Source organism: Nipponia nippon, unplaced genomic scaffold (assembly GCF_047370975.1).
Source record: "Nipponia nippon isolate SJK-2023a ecotype South Korea unplaced genomic scaffold, ASM4737097v1 scaffold_4, whole genome shotgun sequence".
NCBI classification, from domain to species: domain Eukaryota; kingdom Metazoa; phylum Chordata; class Aves; order Pelecaniformes; family Threskiornithidae; genus Nipponia; species Nipponia nippon.
The window spans coordinates 69,736,761-69,753,110 of record NW_028262358.1 but is presented as its reverse complement, the minus strand read 5'-3'; the positions used below and the strand labels follow the sequence as shown (position 1 = coordinate 69,753,110).

Sequence of the window (16,350 nt, the reverse complement as noted above, 5' to 3'; positions counted from 1 at the left end):
AGGAAGCATAAAAGCAACAGAACGTACTTAGTGTAGATCAAACACATACTATATGGAACATGTTATGTTTTCCACAGAATTTTGTCTGTATATGTTTATCTCTGTGTACGTGTTTATCTGCAAAGTATTTTCACATATCTGAAAATACATGGAGTTGCCCACAGTTTTATTACATGGAAACGGGGCTTGAGCACTGCAACAAGCTCAATGTACAGACCAGGTTCACTGCTAGTTCATTAAACTTCTTGTAAATACAGACCTGGACCAAATTATTTTTTACAGTTCATACCTTTCAACACAGATGACAGACAAAATTTGGATATTGCAGAGTCCCTGAGCAGCGTGGGGACAAGTGGGATAGTAAGGCCTTCCTTTCTCACTTCCAAAATCACCAGTTGGAGAGCAGGAGGGTATCTTGCAAAGAGACTTTTCAGGAGTTTCTGGAGCTCACTGCTTTGATTTCTCACCTTGGACCCTGTTTCTCCGTGCTCAGCATTGGTCCTTAGTTTCTGGCTCCTTACATCCTGCTTTCTGGTATCCTTGTCCTATGCCTGTTCCCAGCCCCAAGCTCCAGCTCTGCCTTCTCGGCATCTGCTGATGCCATAAGTAATTTGTAATATCTGTATGATGAGATTTGGAGGAGCAGTCCTTCCTAGGATGAACTTTCCTCTACTTCTTGAGAAGTTTTGGTAACAGTTACCTCAAAGATCAACAGCTCTCCTTGCTGGCCTTAAGACAGACACAGCACATGCGGTTCATTTCAACAAATAGGATGGATATTTATTGTGTTAAAGATGCTTTGTAAAGTTTCAGTTCCAGATATGATGGTTCTTGCTGTTTTTCCACTGGCCTTTTGAAATTACAGCTATGTTTTTGCTTTGATTCAAATATTTATGCTTTCTCAGATTCAAGACTAAATACCTTTTTTGGTCAGTGTTAGTTACGTTTGAGGGCACTGAGGGTGTCCACTGAACAAGCACATGCTGCTCTTAAAACAATGGTCTATCTTATAAACCATCTGAGCCATCAACAATATCTGCAAGCATTTCTTCACTTTAAGATATAGTTTAACCAGTATCACTCCACAACTAGAAGAAAAAAGAACTTTTTTCATTAATACAAGAATAAAGAAAGCTAATCATGGAGGCTACCGGCATTTTTGATTCCATGAAGGCTCAAAGCTTATCAATATAATTCTGAAAGACAGAAACCACCCACAGTGCAGAAGACTGTGCCCTTGGGAGGGTCTTGCAGGAACGGACCGAAACTAGTGGTTGTGTTAGACCCGCGCCATGCTGGTGTTAAGCTGGAGCAGAGACCTCAGCCAGGCACACCTTATCAGCCCCGTTGGCTCGGAGTGATTGCTGAACGATGCAACTGGTCGATTTGTTCCTATGGAAGCCTTTCCAGATAGGAATGTAGGTTTTTACCCTTAGAAAGTCAAGTCAGCAGAGTCTGTCAACAAAACAAATCTGCCTGCAGCCTCCCAGTGCCAGCACTGCATTAAATGTTAGACATAACAACATTCTTCCCCTAGACAGCGAAATCCTGAAACCCTCACCAGCACCAGGCAGAGCTGGCCTGATTCTCTGCGGCACTGCCGCAGAACCAGAACCACGAGAGGTGAGGAGCCAAGCGAGGAGGCAGGTAGCCACCCAGGTGAGCAGCAGCACCAGAAGTCTCCATCCCTTCAGCCGTCCCCTGGGTCCCATCCCAGGAGAATGGATGGAGCAGAAAGACTCTTACTGATTTCAGCGGATTGCAGCACTGCTCTGAGTTGGAGTAATTCAATATCGTAGAGTGAAGCCTGCAAACCTTTCACCTTTGCTATTGCTTTGTGTCTTGCAATGATAATGCTTTAGACTGTAAATTCCAGGATACAATCTGTATATTCCTCCCTTTCTGGGCACCACTGAGCTCACTGTCTCTATTAGCACATAATACATTGTTTTAAAGTACTTAGCAATGATTATTAGGATAATAATTTCTAAGAATAGGCATACTCTCCCCAGTGTACTCAGCCAAATGGATTTCTCTTCAATGTCAGAAAAATTGCTTCTCTAATCTGTCAGCACTTGCCACAGTTTAAAAAAAAAAAAAAAAGGAGCAAAGTATAATAGAAATTTTCAAGTTCAGTTTTTATTTGAGTATTATCTGCAAGGAAGGATGTGTTAGCCAAATTCCAGCTTGGCTGGAATATCTGTCACCTTTATGGAGCGGGAGACTAGGCCAATAATGCTGACTCAGCACCTTCGGCCCTTCCCACCCACTTCCCGTTGCAGAAGACCCTGGTTTCCCTCCCCCTCATCCCCTCCATTCTCCCTTCCTCTCCAGCAGCGATCACGCCAGCTCAGCTCCCCTCTCACAAATGTGAACAAGCTAATGAGCATTTTGTTGGCTCGGAAAAGCGAGCACCACTTCAGCTGCACTCAGAGACCCAGCTCGAGTCTCTGTAATCTGCTGCTCAGTCAGAGGCATGCAGTGATTTGTTCAGCTGGTTTGGGGAAAGTGAGACGTCTCTAAAACCACCAGCCCTTCTGCTCCCTGCAACTCTCCAGCTGACCTTCTTTGCTAATCTTTTGCCCCAGGTTATTGTTTTAAATTCCAGAATGAAAAGCTGGACAGTCAGACCTCATTTCTTCATCACTTTGTGTTTTCTTTGTACTTTGAGCGCTGCACAAAATGCTGGAGGGACCTGCTGCGTTCACATGCTTTGTGTCTTTTCTGTACTTTTCTTCTCCCTCTCTCTGAAAGAAGCCTCTTGGCATGCAGGAGGAGAAGCTGAAGGAAAAATGTTGTATTGTTTGGGAAAAAAAATGCATTTATTAAATGAACTATTTCCCTTTTTTGCCCCTCTCGTTCAAACCAAAGTTACTGTAATTTCTGAGTAAAGGTTACTTTTCTGGCCAAAGACCATGTCATGCAGAGATACCCGTACAAGCTAACTGATCTCTTTCAGAAATAATACAGCCACGTTAGGGCGGTGCCACTAGCCCTGCTCTGGCCTTTCTAAGTTGTTTAATGTTTCACAGCTTCAGTGTTTGATTGTTTTCAGTCAAACTGGCTGCCAATAATAGGTGATAGACCACATCTCAATGTTGCTATATTGAAATTTTATAATGCGAAGTAGTGGCCAGATAGTGATTTCATGGATGTTAAATTGATGTTTTATTTTTACTTTTTTTTTCTAGGATTAGCTGTTTTATTCACACTTGACTGCAAACACGCCCAGGAATCTATATCCCATTTTCAGTGTCTGCCATCTCAAGCATAGTACAATTTGCAAAAATTATTTGATACATATGATCCAACATGGTAAGACTAGCTTAGAGTAATAGAACAAAATAGTTTAGAACCACTACGCACATTTTTCCAGCTAACGGAACAAAGCTATGCACACTTGCTCCAAGAGAACAGGTTTTTTTATAGGTTAATATGAGCAGTTTGGCTGAACTTGGCCTGTATTTTCAGTATCTCTGACAAAGTTTAACAGCTTTCTCAATGTTACTGTTCACTGAAGTCAGCAGGAAATATCTCTGGACCTTCTCGGATTTTTCTTTCCCCGAGTGACCTTCATGTTTCCTTCTAAATACGTTTTTCTGCATCACCTTGCCAAACACTAAGTGTGCCTTCAACAATTTCTCCCTTAAATTGATAATACAGGTGGCAAAACACGTCCAAGCCATCTGTGCTCACAGTCTCAATGTTTTGCCCGTTGGGTTTCATCTGAGCAGCAGCTATGGCACTTCACCTGGCTGCGCTCCACCTGAGTCTGAACAGGACTTTGTGATCGGAGTGGCACAAATATAATCTAGATCTGTTCTTAGCTTCACTGACCTTCTATTAAATGGTTAAGAGAATACACCTGCATCTACCAAACTTTCCCAGGTTCATATAAAATCTGAAATTTCATACTGCCAGGGGAATAATATTCTCCATAGACATGTATTTTAGCTGGGTAAGTTTTTTGCTTGGCAAATTCTAATTTTGCCAGGGGTTAATTATTGAAAACCAGTAGTCCCTCTTTCGAGTAACATCCTGCCATCTTGTCCCAATTTGTCCCCACCCAGATTAATTGCAAATTAGACCTGTCAGCCTTAATTTAGTCAGACCTTTTTTCATGCACCATATTATCTACACATTTCAATGTTACATGATGGGACTTCAGTACTCCAGATCCTTCTGCAGCATGATTTCACGGTTATCTTTAAAATGTAAAAACATCCAGGCATTAGAAACAACTACTGTCAGAAATAAACAATCTTTTGTCAGTATACTTTTTGCTTATCTGCAAATTTAACTCTCAGACATCTTAAATGTTCTCGAGAGTTTCAACTAATTGCATTTTGTTTTACTTTGGGGAGAGAGGGTGCTGGTTTTCAACAAGTCAGTGTATAGATGTTATGTTTACAAAGAAAACCTCAAAAATGTAGCCTACTGTCTGTCTGAATTTGTAGAGACCATGAAATAACAAGTCCAAGGGTAAAAGGATTTTATTTATTTCTACTTATACTAAATCTGATGGCAATAAGGACACTTTAAATGTCAACAATTCCACTGTTCATCAAAGCATGGAAGAAATGCAGGAACAGCTCATACAAAAATAGCTACTTACTGCATTTGAATGATTACCCCTTGTAGTAGATCTTCAATCATGCATTAATTAAGTGGTTGCTAAGTAGTGCTGCAAAAGTGATACAACATTTTTTTCTGAACAAGGATTCAAGACTAAAAACACTTGGCTAGCAAGTTTTGCTTTTGTCCCTAATCTTTCTCCAATTATGCAAACATTTGAGTATCTAGAAATGAGCACAAGATTGCACTTTGAACTGAGTTTGCTCACCATGCTTGTAAAGAAAGGTTTGACATTTCTCTGCCGTCAGAGAAGAGTTTTGTTTTATTTGAAGAAAATCTGCCTGATAACACATATCTGTATGAACATTTTTCCCATGCTATTTTTCACTATTACATTGTATATGGGGTTGATTAAGGCCACTGAAATTTTATTAGCAATTTCTGCACATAGTCTTGCCAAAATAAGTGCCTATAAAACCTTTTTAAAATTACCCACATTATTGAACCTTCAGCACAAATTGCTACTACTGGAAAGTTTAAAAATCAAAACATTTTACCTGAGATGAGTATAATTCGACTGCATTCGATATGCAGTTCAACTACATGTACTATACTTTCTTGTCTTCTTGCTACACAGATAGCTTATGATTACTTGGGAGTATAAAAAAGAAATGGAAACATCGAGCACCTCTTTGCTGTGCTAAATAATGACAGTTCTACTGAAACACAAGGAGCATGTACGGCAACACTAACAACGATGGCAGGAGACCTCTTCAGCAGCCATTAAATACCACAGAAAAACTGAGCATTGCACCACTGGAGGTTGCCAAATATTACAAAAGTTTTCAGGTAATGCATCTGCAAACCCCATATCTTTATGTTAAACCTACGCAAAACTGCAAAAGCTTTGTGCTAGCAGAAGCCTTGGAACAAGGAATGTGATTGTGTGTTAGTTATGACCAGTCACATGTGGCATACACAGAAATGAAACTAATGTGGGTGTGAAGCTTGGCCAGTCCAATTCACCACTCCATGAAAAAAAGAGAGCTAAATAGCTGCCCCATCAATAAAGAGAGAAACATTCCTCTCCAGCAGGTCACAGAGTGTCTTTTGATGGCTGCTGTTCATTTGTTGTGCCCAATTATGAGCAAATGTGATACCCCACAGACTGTTTTTCTGGAAAAAGGTGGGGAAGTCTGCTGAACATTTTTAATATATCATTATTAAAGTTAACTTTGCAGACCTAGTGTTTTATATGCTAATGGCTGCATGCCAGATGAATGATTACTGTAAATGTGTCAGTTAAATAGTCCAGTGACAGCTCCACATGTGCTCTATAAAGAAACTAGTTAAGCTGACTCTGATCAAAACCAGAATGATTGACTCAAAATTTCAGGAGCTCAGAAATGCAAAGACTGGTTAGAGATCTGAAATAGACTTAAGCAGATTCCATACCTGCTGTGATTCCCCTCTCCCCCTCTGGACCGCATCTATGTACATATCTGCCAAGCCTACACAACATCTGTCCCTGGATGGAAAAGCTCATACTCACTTCGCAGACGACCAGAGCACCTGGAGATGCTGCTGCCGCCGTTGGATTGCTTTATGACCCCCCACCTGCTGGAGTTGCCACTGGTGGGAACTGCAGGAATGATCAGCCAGAGATTCTTCTGCAAGCTTAGTGCAAAACCACGCACCTCCACAGAGGTGATGGTAATGTTATCAGCTGCTCCAGGGAGACGCCGAAGGGGCCTGGGGCCTTCCTTGGAATTGCATTGCTTTCTCAAAGAGCAGCATGGCACAGGAGGATGGTAACCCTCAAAGCAATATCCCGTACACACAAAAGGGTGTCAGTCAGACAACTGACCTCCCTGTACATCTACACTATTCTCAAACAGCAATATCTGCTGTCAATTACTTCAGACAGAGAGTGCATGTATCTTAAATCCATTGTGTTGCCTCCGTCAGAGAGATTTTACAAAGATGGCCTTGCTATACATTCTGATTCAGTTTGGGGTTCAGTCTTTGAAGCAGAGTAGGAGATAACATTAACTGAAAATAGTTTGGTATTGGTTTCAGAGGTAATTAGTTTCCCTCGCATCATCAGCTTCAAGAGCTTCAATATGTTACTAATTTTCAGCCACAGAGCATGGCCTTTTTAAGCAATCAGATGATGAAAGAGCCTGTGCATGTTGCTTTTGTTCAACAGCAGACCTGACTTTGATATACTTGAAGCCATTTGTACTGCAGCATTTATTTTCACAATTTTCAGACTCTGCTTTTCAAATTACAGTGATCACTTTAAGGTTAATACCCTCTCCATTGCCTCCTGAAAACTGATGATTTCTATTTTGTTTTAGCATAGAAATGAAAGAATACAGAGTGACTATATTCTTTAGCATTACTGTGCATGCTAATCCAAAAAAGCTGCAATATCTGCAAAGCACTACTGCAAGGCACAGACTTTGGACTAAGGAATTCAAGGTAAGCTTCCACAGGCATTGAGGTTTGACCCTGACCAGTCAACATCAACTGAGCAGAACCAATTTCTCTACATGTATCTTAGCATGAAGCCTCCTTCTAGAGGCTATTTGTGTTGCCTTGATAAGCTTTTTTAAGAATCAGTCTTCTCCATCTTCCTAACTCTTTTCTGGAGAATAGGCAGTAAATACAGAGTGCAGAAGGACCAGAAGTCAGGAACAGGTCATGGTGGAATTGTTATTAGTGCACCTTTAAAGGATAAAAGGCTGCAGTGCAAGAGTGGGCTCTATAGCAGGGTAGAAAAGGTCACAGATGGTAGGCTAGAAGCTGACCTTAAGGCTGATCTTAGTTGCTGCTATGGACATATGCCAAGTGTCTTCTATCCACTGGAAGCCAGGAGAAGCAACAGGAGAGTTCCCTAATCAAAAAAAGTGAAGAACTAATTAAAATCCTATGTGTTCCCAACTGGTAAGAAAATGGAGGTGAGAAACATATTCTCCTGTGTCATAGTAGAACCTACTGAAACAGTGTCCTGAATAAGCACACAGCAGTTAGGAATGGTTCTTTGTTGGCCTATAGCCTGTTTGAATTAAAGTTTTTTTGAATCATTATGCATGCTAAATTAGCTGAAGTAATCAATTCTAAAGTGTCATCGTGGTTCACTTCATTAATAAAATAACACTATGCAGAAGGAGTTACAAAGCACAGTTTACTGACAGTATGCTCAGTATGCCCAGAGTTTAAATAGATAAGTCTTTTCTCCCTAGGTACCATTTCACAATGAGCAAAGTATTGCTCTTTTTAAAAAAAAAAAAAAAACATATTATTAAAATAGATGCACACTTGACTTTTGTACTTTGTTGGCGTATCTTCAAGTGCCATGTCTTCCATGGCTGTGAAATTAACAGCTGCTACAACTATAGACTTGTGGCTTGGCTTGTTAAGATTTCGTGGAACTGCAAAGTTTTTCCAGCAATGTCTCTTTGTGTTTGTTGATTATGGTTTCCTTTGAGGTACCTCCACATTTTTATGTCCATTCCTTTAGTGTCTAGTCTTTCTTTCCATGTATTTACTTAGCTGTGGTCTCTCACATTTTTTCCTTATTCTGAAAATTGACTTCTCACCCTCTCTAAGCAGTATTTTTATATGTTTTAAAGTAAGTTCAGGTAGTGTTTAGGTCTCAGGACGTATAAGTTTGAGTTCTTTCTTTTGCTTTCTGAATTCTAGCAAAGACCAGCCCTCTGCTTCTGACACTGTTGAAAAAAACAACAGCAGCAAAGAGCTGGGTTATTCTGTTCCATGTTTACTTCCTGAATTATTTGGGTTGTCGTATAGTGCTACAGTAGTATTGAAAGCACCAACAAAAAGATGGTCCCTGAATTAAACAGCATATAAGTGATTGTGTCAGAAGTATGATGAGGTATATTAAGTAATGTAAAAACATGTAACAGACAAGTTGTGAGATGACAGTACCATGAAAAATAATGTAAAGGCAGTGGATGAAACCTTGATGCTGTTAGAACTGTATCATCCCAGACTACAATGAAGGCAGCAATTCCCTTTTAAGGAGAACAACATCACTAAAGTGATGTGCTTGTAAAAATGCTAACACAGTCCTTAAAATTATTCTAAACAGATACTTTTAGATAAGATATGGAAGTATTAAGTCTGTTGTGCATAGCAGTGGTGAGGCTTTATCTAGAGTACCGAGTACAGTTGTTTACAAGAAAAGAACTAAATTATTTTAGCCTGTTTAGGTGAGCAGAGAGAAAGCCGAGAGGGAATATGCCTGCTGCCTGAAATGTACATTATTATGAGGACAGACATAAAGGAGAGGATAGCTATTCAACCTGACAACGATGGATTATGAACAAATGTACAAAGACAAACAGGACAAGCTGTAGGCTGGAGGTCAGCAGAGACTCCCTAGCCAGCAGAGAGGGCAGATTCTGCAACCATGTTGGCAGGACCAAACCCAGAGTACTGCTAGGAGGAAGCTGGCTAAGTTTATGAGGGTCCTTGTAAAACATACTGCTGCAACAGCAGATGTAATTTCAGCCCTGATCTAGAGAACGTGGGCAACAGGATGTCTTCCAAAAGCTTTCTTTGTCCCACATGTAAATTTTGCTCTCATGAACTCTAAATTCAATGGCTTAGGAGATCCCTTCTAGTCTTCTGATCCCATTTTATGCAGAAATCCTCCAGTGCCTGAAGGGTGGTGAGAGAAAGCACAAAATATTTCAGGAAAAAATTACACTGATAAGCAACAAAGGATAATATCAACAATTCCTAAATGGAGGGGCCACATAACAGTCAGTTTTTCATAATTCTGGGGCTAACCCTATGAGCTAGTGGGAAACAAGGATACTCAGTATATCACAGAAACTGCTCAGTGTTTTGAAGATTTAGCATCTCCTAAATAAATAAATTATTTCTGTGGTTTACAGTTCAGTCCTTGTCTGCTGACATGAAAGGCAATGTTTTTACTGATGTCAGCAACACAGGAACAGGACAGGTTTTTAAGTGAACTATGCACCTAATGAATCAAGTGGTTTGCCCCCATCATTCATTGTGATTTTAAGCCACATGCAATGTTTCATTCAAAAACATGATTTCTTCTTCTGTGATAAATGGCCTGCTTCTAAACCCTGAACTTTCATGAAAAGCTTTGGAGTTTTCCTTTTAATCTTCGAGGTTTTCACTGAGAACAACAAATTCAAATTCTCTTTTTGGCTTTCCCTATAATATTCTTTTTGTTACTGAACATACTGAGAGAAATTAACTCAGGATCCTTCCTCACAAAACTAAAGTGATCCTATCCCCACTTATCTCTTATACCTATTTAGGTAAAAAAGGATTTTTTATGAAAACTGAGTGCATTAGATTTCTACAAAAGAACATGTATTTTTCCTGCCCCCACTTTTTGTACAAATGAAATTTCACTGTTGTCATCTTGAAGCTGTAGAGCTCCACTGACTGCTGTGGGACACAGAAATCCCCTCGTATAACATTAATAACTTCAAAGCAAAACCCCCTTTAAAAAAAGGTCTGAAGTTTGGGAAAAGCAGTCTCTGCGCTACACTGGCCCGATACACAGACTGGTTTGCAGACTTTGAACACGCATGTTGCTGCCCCAGGCTGCAGGGGAACAAAGCCCTATTTTCCTCAGAAGACCCCAGGATATCTGGGCAATCCTGTTGCAGAGAGCGTTTTCTGGGATTTCTTAAGACCTCAAAAAATATTTTTGTTGTGCCAGACACACCTACACACATAATTTCCTTCTCTTCATTTTGAAATGCTCGCTATGAATGGTGATATTGTGAAGGACACCCTCTCAGACTCGCAATCACTTAAACACTCATTACCCCAAGGAAAAGCATACCAATTATTAGTGAATGGCAAAGGCAGACAATCATTAATGTGGCCATGCAAACATTTTAGTTAATTGCTAAATTAGTACTAATTAATTCAGTTACTCCTACCTGGAATATTGCATGCTGCTAACGAGGAAATTTAACAACTATGCAAAGGCCTGAACTTCAAAAGCCTGGTACAATAGAGCTTCCTTGAAACTGAGAAGCTTTGTGCTGAGAATTTTCATTCAGGCCAATCTCTGCTAGTAACTAAGGGTCCTGGGGACGGTATCCATCAGGAATAGGCTTAGCAGGAGCAGAGTAGCTGGGGCACTGCTGCCACAGCTGTCCCACTCTGAAATGGTTTCCTTTCTCATCCCAAAAGAAAAGGATCATCCCAGAATAGTGAATGATGGAAGTTACTAACCAAGAATTACAGAGGATATTTCTGGCTTGCTTGCCTCAAGCCAGATAGTATTAGTTCCTATTAGAATATCTGTTTCAAGCAGCACCAATATTTCAATAAAGCTTTCTACCCATGTAATGATTAATAAGGTTATACTAAGCACCCTGGAGGCAGAATTTTCTTTTTGAAAAACAATAAACCATTTCCATAACAATATATGTAATATCTTGAAGGCTGTGAGTAGGGCAGCAAAGTTCTATATACTCATTCAAAGGAATAAAGACTGTGTTCACACAACAACAGTAATTTACAATAAGGGCCGAGGGGGAAGGAACATCTGAAAATCATAGGAAATATTTTTTAGAACCTATTAATCATTTAAGTTGTTTCTAAATGCTTTTGAAGAGATAGAATGGTGGTTTTCAAACTAATGTTTTTAGCAGTTTCCACTCCTCCTGCTGTATTCATAGTCTTTTTTTTTTTTTCTGGAATGATCTGTATTTCGTACCTGGGAATTTTACAAGACTCCCAGCATTTTCTGTATGAATGGACAGAAGGACAGAACACCCTTTCTGCAATTATCATGGTAAACACACAAGTTCATCTCAGCTGAGGACATTATTGCCTTAGTTCTCTAAACTACAAATTTAGGATATTAAAGCCCTACAGCACAGAAGCTACTATATACCATAAAGCAGTATTTTCCCAGTATGGTGGGCACAGTCTGATTAAGACACGCAAAACATAGGAGACTCCACACCTGAGACAAGAAGATCTGTTCTCATCTGCTCCTTTGGTATCTTTAACCTTCTTCCTTCCTGGTGCAGGGTGGCTGTCTATACGTCTTCTCTCCTGAGTTGGTGGAATTCAAGAAGAATCCTGGTTTCCCTCCTCTTGCAGCATAAGGCCTCCTTCAAAAGTAATTAGATGTTCAAACACACTCTTCTGCATCTACATTACCTCTGAAATATGTTGTAGCCTAAACAGCCCCATACTTCCCCATCTTTCCTGGGGTTTCTTCAGCCTCCTTCACCACCTCCACCTTTGGATTTCCAGATCACCAGGGTTTGGACCCCTCAAGTCCCCAAGATTTTAACCTGCTTGTAGTCTCTTTCCTGTTGTCTCTTTACAGCTGTTCCTACTTTAAACTTACATTGCATTTCTCAGTCATGTTCTCCATCTGGATATTACAACACCCATACAAAATTAGCTTCAATAGAGTTATATCCCCCATAAAAAGCAAAAGGACAGAAGTATGGGTTACAAGCCCAGAAGACATCATTATACCACCCGCATAACCCGCACCTTACCAGCCTCACTCACTAACTCATGAAATTACCCACTAATTACTGGTTAAGCAAGAGTGTAGCTTCTAGAAGGCTTGTGGCTGCCTTTCATAACTGCAGTTTCCCTCTCCCACAGAGACTTTCATTCTAATCAGCACAGAGCCATGAATAAAATTGATTCATATCAAGTATATATACGCACATTGGTCCCATAAAGGAGAGCACATCAAAGTGTTTTTTAACAAATATAATAGTGAAATCGCATTTGTAAGACGAAAGAAAAAAAACCATTCTGTTCTTCTCTATAATAATTCTAGACTTATCACTTTGACTTCGGTTAGACTTACCTCCCGCTTTATTCTGAGAAGACAATTCATTCCAGCAATGAATGCAAGTATTCATAAGCACACTGGGATCCTTCAGGCTGAAAGACATTTCTATAAATGTAATATATACAATACTAACAGGACAAACTACTTGGATATATCCAACTATGAGCAGACAGATTTAGATGCAAACCAAACAAATTCTATTATATTTAGTAAGCTCCTGGAAGTTAAAAAACAACTCTATTCTCTTCTAAACATAGGTTATATTGGCATTTTTTTCAGCAAAAGGCAGATTACCTCCTGAATTTGTCAAGAATAAGAGCAGTTTTCCAAGGAAGTGGTCATCCTGACTCATATTCATTCATATTCATCTGAGTAAACTGCTCTGTTCTGAAATGTCCCTTTTTTCTCCTTTTCCAGAAAGGCAAGAAGTTTGGTTCTAGGTTGATAGGACTGAGCTCTCGACAGTATATACCTAAACTATTTGCCTGTGCCAAGGGAAAGGCTCACCAGAGCTGAGCACAATGTTGGAGGCAGCACTGGGAGAAGCATTGGGGATGGGTAGCTTCCAGAAAGTAGTTTACAAATTACTCCTCCTAATAACATAGTAGTTTATAACATTGAGCCTTGGGTTCCTTATTGCAGTCTTGTTATTTAAAACACTTATAAATAATAATTAAGATGAATGACCATAAGGTTATGGGGTAACTAGAAAATTATATTATCATTAATTAGAACAAAAGAAATTTAAACTGTTGTGACTGCCATAATCTGTGATTGCAGTAGGCAAAGCCTTGTGCCTCCATGCAGTTCATTGTCAAATCACACCCTAATAGCTGCATAATTAAGATTAAAATTATGAAAGAAACTATTTATAAAGCATGTCCCTACAGACCGTCATTCAGAAACAGAATAAGCTATCAAAAATAACATTAAAAGCTTCAAGTATATGTACATCTTTAAAAAATTAAGTAAAATACACATTAGAATCCTCCCCACTGTTTCGGAGCCCAGCTTGATGAGCTACAGGATTGTTTCCCCCCCTGTAAATGAAAGAAGAAATAAAAACAAATAAAGGTGGGAACTGATTGTGAGTAAAAGCTTTACCAAAAGTCCAAATGTAAGTGAGGAAAAGAAGTTGCAGAGGTTCAGAAAAGGAAACTAAGATAAACCTCTCTTGAAATGTTGTTAATAAGTGACGAGGGGAAAGCTTTAAGCTGGTACCTCTCTGCATTTTTTCCCATTATCTTACGTGTCCAGCAGGGGAACTCCACTGACAGAAACATCCGGAACAACAGCCATCACCCCTGCAAAGACAGGATTGGTGACATGTGAGAAGACGTGTTTACATGAATGTGTTTTAACAAAATGTTGGAATTATAAATTAGTTCCTTGAAACAGTCTGTTTATTGCTATTCCTGTATTCCCTACAGTATCTGGTCAAGCATGGTTCTCCTACTGGTTAGACTTGTATGACACCTGAGTTGACTAAATGGTGAGAAACCCACTGGGTTCACATACATTTTATTTGTGTGATTTAAAAACAAAACAAGCAAAGAAAAAAAAAAAAAGACATTAAACTAAAGATGAAAACCAGAGTAGAGAAGGAATTTTTCTATTTCAGGCTCAGCTCAGCCCCCAGAAAAATCAGAAAAACTCACCACAGGAACTTCACTTTTCTATTTCCTACAAGTCTTGCATGGGAGCAATTAGCTTAAAGCATGTGGCTCCGTAGAGCACAACTCAAATAGCACAAAATATTGAAGCTGAGAGCTAGCTTGCCACTCAGAAGACATATGCCAAAATCTCATAGTTAGTTTCTTGACATTTTTTTTTCCTTGTCCGACGAGAAGGTGAGCTGTAAGAACAATTATGTTCAGATATTGCATTTTTATTAAAGTAGGTTTACAGAATCACAGAGAATAGCAGAAGTAGCAAGGAGTGCACTTCCAGTAATAAACAAGACACATCCAGGGTACAGGGTTAATCTAAGAGACAATCTGTAAATGAAATTGTATTCATTTTAATTCAGGCAAGGGTAACGCAGGACTGTGCTGTTTCAAATGAAAATGAGAAATCTCTCAAGTAGAGAAATATTCTGCAAATCCTATGTCGTACATTTTTAGGACATCTGGAGATTCTTTGTTCTTTGCAATTCCCACTTCTCTCCTAAAGATCATTATTAAAGTGTCAAATAAAAACTGCTGGCAAGCCCTAATTATTTCATAACAGATTGTGCTATCTTATATGATAATATCTTGTTAGGGTGTGAGACGACGAAAAACAATACGTGGCAAAACATTGAAATCAGAGAAGTCAATACAAAGCAGAATAAAAGTAGGAAAAGTACTCTTTCTGCTCATTTTCAGTGTCCAGACAAGTTCACATCGCCCAAAGGAAATAGCAGGAGTCTCCTTGTGCTGAACAAAGCACCGAAGAATACCCTGAGAGGAAGGAACAATCATGAACTGAAGGGAAGATAAACAGATGCCCAAGAAAAAAAAAATCCAGACTGTAGTTTCTGTAACTTTTATGGCAACTCCCAAAATATGAGCATCCATGTCTTGGAATAAAAAATAAAATAAAATAATTAAAAAAAAAAAGCTGCCAATCAACTTTCCAGATATGGTAGGTTTTTTAAATAGTCTATATGTTTCAGCTGCTATGTTTCACTCACTGGTCCTTTAAATCATTTCGACACCAGCATGACTCTATTGAAACCAGCAGGGTTACAGCATAACATAGCAGAGAATTAGGCCCACTAGTGTGATTGCTGGTTGCTAGACTGAAAGAAAAACAACTTTCTTTGAGCTTCACATAAGTTCTTCTAATCACTACATGGGCTAAACTAATCCAAAATTCCTGTGCTTGGAGGACATCAAGTGAGCTGAATTTCTTTTTTCCCCAGTCCGGGACATTACTGAACTAGCACGACAAATAGTCTGGACATCATAACTCTCTGAAGACGCTTCTAATCCCACAGATTCGATTAGCAAATTAACAGAACGGGAAGCCAGGAAGAACCAGCAGGTCATCTAGTCTGCCCTTTTGCAGGTAAATTTCATCCAGCCTTTGAGGCCAGTAACTTGTATGTCTGATTAAAGCATTCACTGTGTTTCAGTTAAAGCATGTTTTCCCAAACGATAAACAGATCTGAAAGTTTTGAAAGAAAGTCACTATTTCCCCAGTGGTTAACTTCATGTTTTAAATAATTATTTAAAAAAAAAAAATGCTTTCCAGGAACATCAGTGCAAAGAGCAAAGATAAAGCTGGAAAACTTGCCACATCACAGATAACTGCTGCATCTGCCATTAACAGGCATTCAAGCCAGTAACATCTAGAAAATCTAACAAATGGCTTTTACCCTTAGCAAGCAATGTTCTGCTGGAGGTGGAGCTCAAGATGCCTTCTCAGGACAGCACCAGGAGGCTTCCAGGACTGCAACTGCAAAAATCGCAATTCTAATACAATCCCTGAAGAAACATTTCACGTCCAGGCTAAGTAATTCTCCACAGCTGCTCGGGCTTCATGACACCAAATAGTAACTTGCAGTTCCCAGAATTAAGTAGTTTGCTACAGCTGCTAACAGTCATTTGCAGGAATAGCCAGGGCTGAGAGATCCCCAACATTAAAATCTGTGTGTAAAGGTCATATCATTACATTGCTTGACTCAACTGTTCTTAAAAATGAGTATTTACTGTGCTATTTAACCTGCTATTTCTCTGTATATATCTGAAGACCCTAAGTTGTTCCCATTACAAAATTACGATGGATTTTTGTGCTTTTTATTTTTTCCTGGCCCCCTGTTTCCAGATGGCAGAAAGTGCAGCTAAAGACACTGAGATTATTTGATTGCCAATGCGCTTCCAGTGCCCTGCAAAATCATTGTAAGGGACTGGGGGGTTTTGTGTCTTTTTTTC

At 39.4% G+C, this 16,350-nt stretch overlaps 1 long non-coding RNA gene across 1 annotated transcript; it reads right to left on the bottom strand.

Annotated features, from left to right (window-relative positions):
- Positions 1–9,134: 9,134 nt before the first annotated feature.
- On the bottom strand, positions 9,135–15,885 carry LOC148053364 (uncharacterized). The gene is made up of 5 exons (XR_015708072.1): positions 15,795–15,885; positions 13,683–13,737; positions 12,449–12,525; positions 11,576–11,726; positions 9,135–9,264 (listed from the first exon to the last, which is right to left on the bottom strand). It is a non-coding gene; the product is annotated as an uncharacterized LOC148053364 (long non-coding RNA).
- Positions 15,886–16,350: the final 465 nt, after the last annotated feature.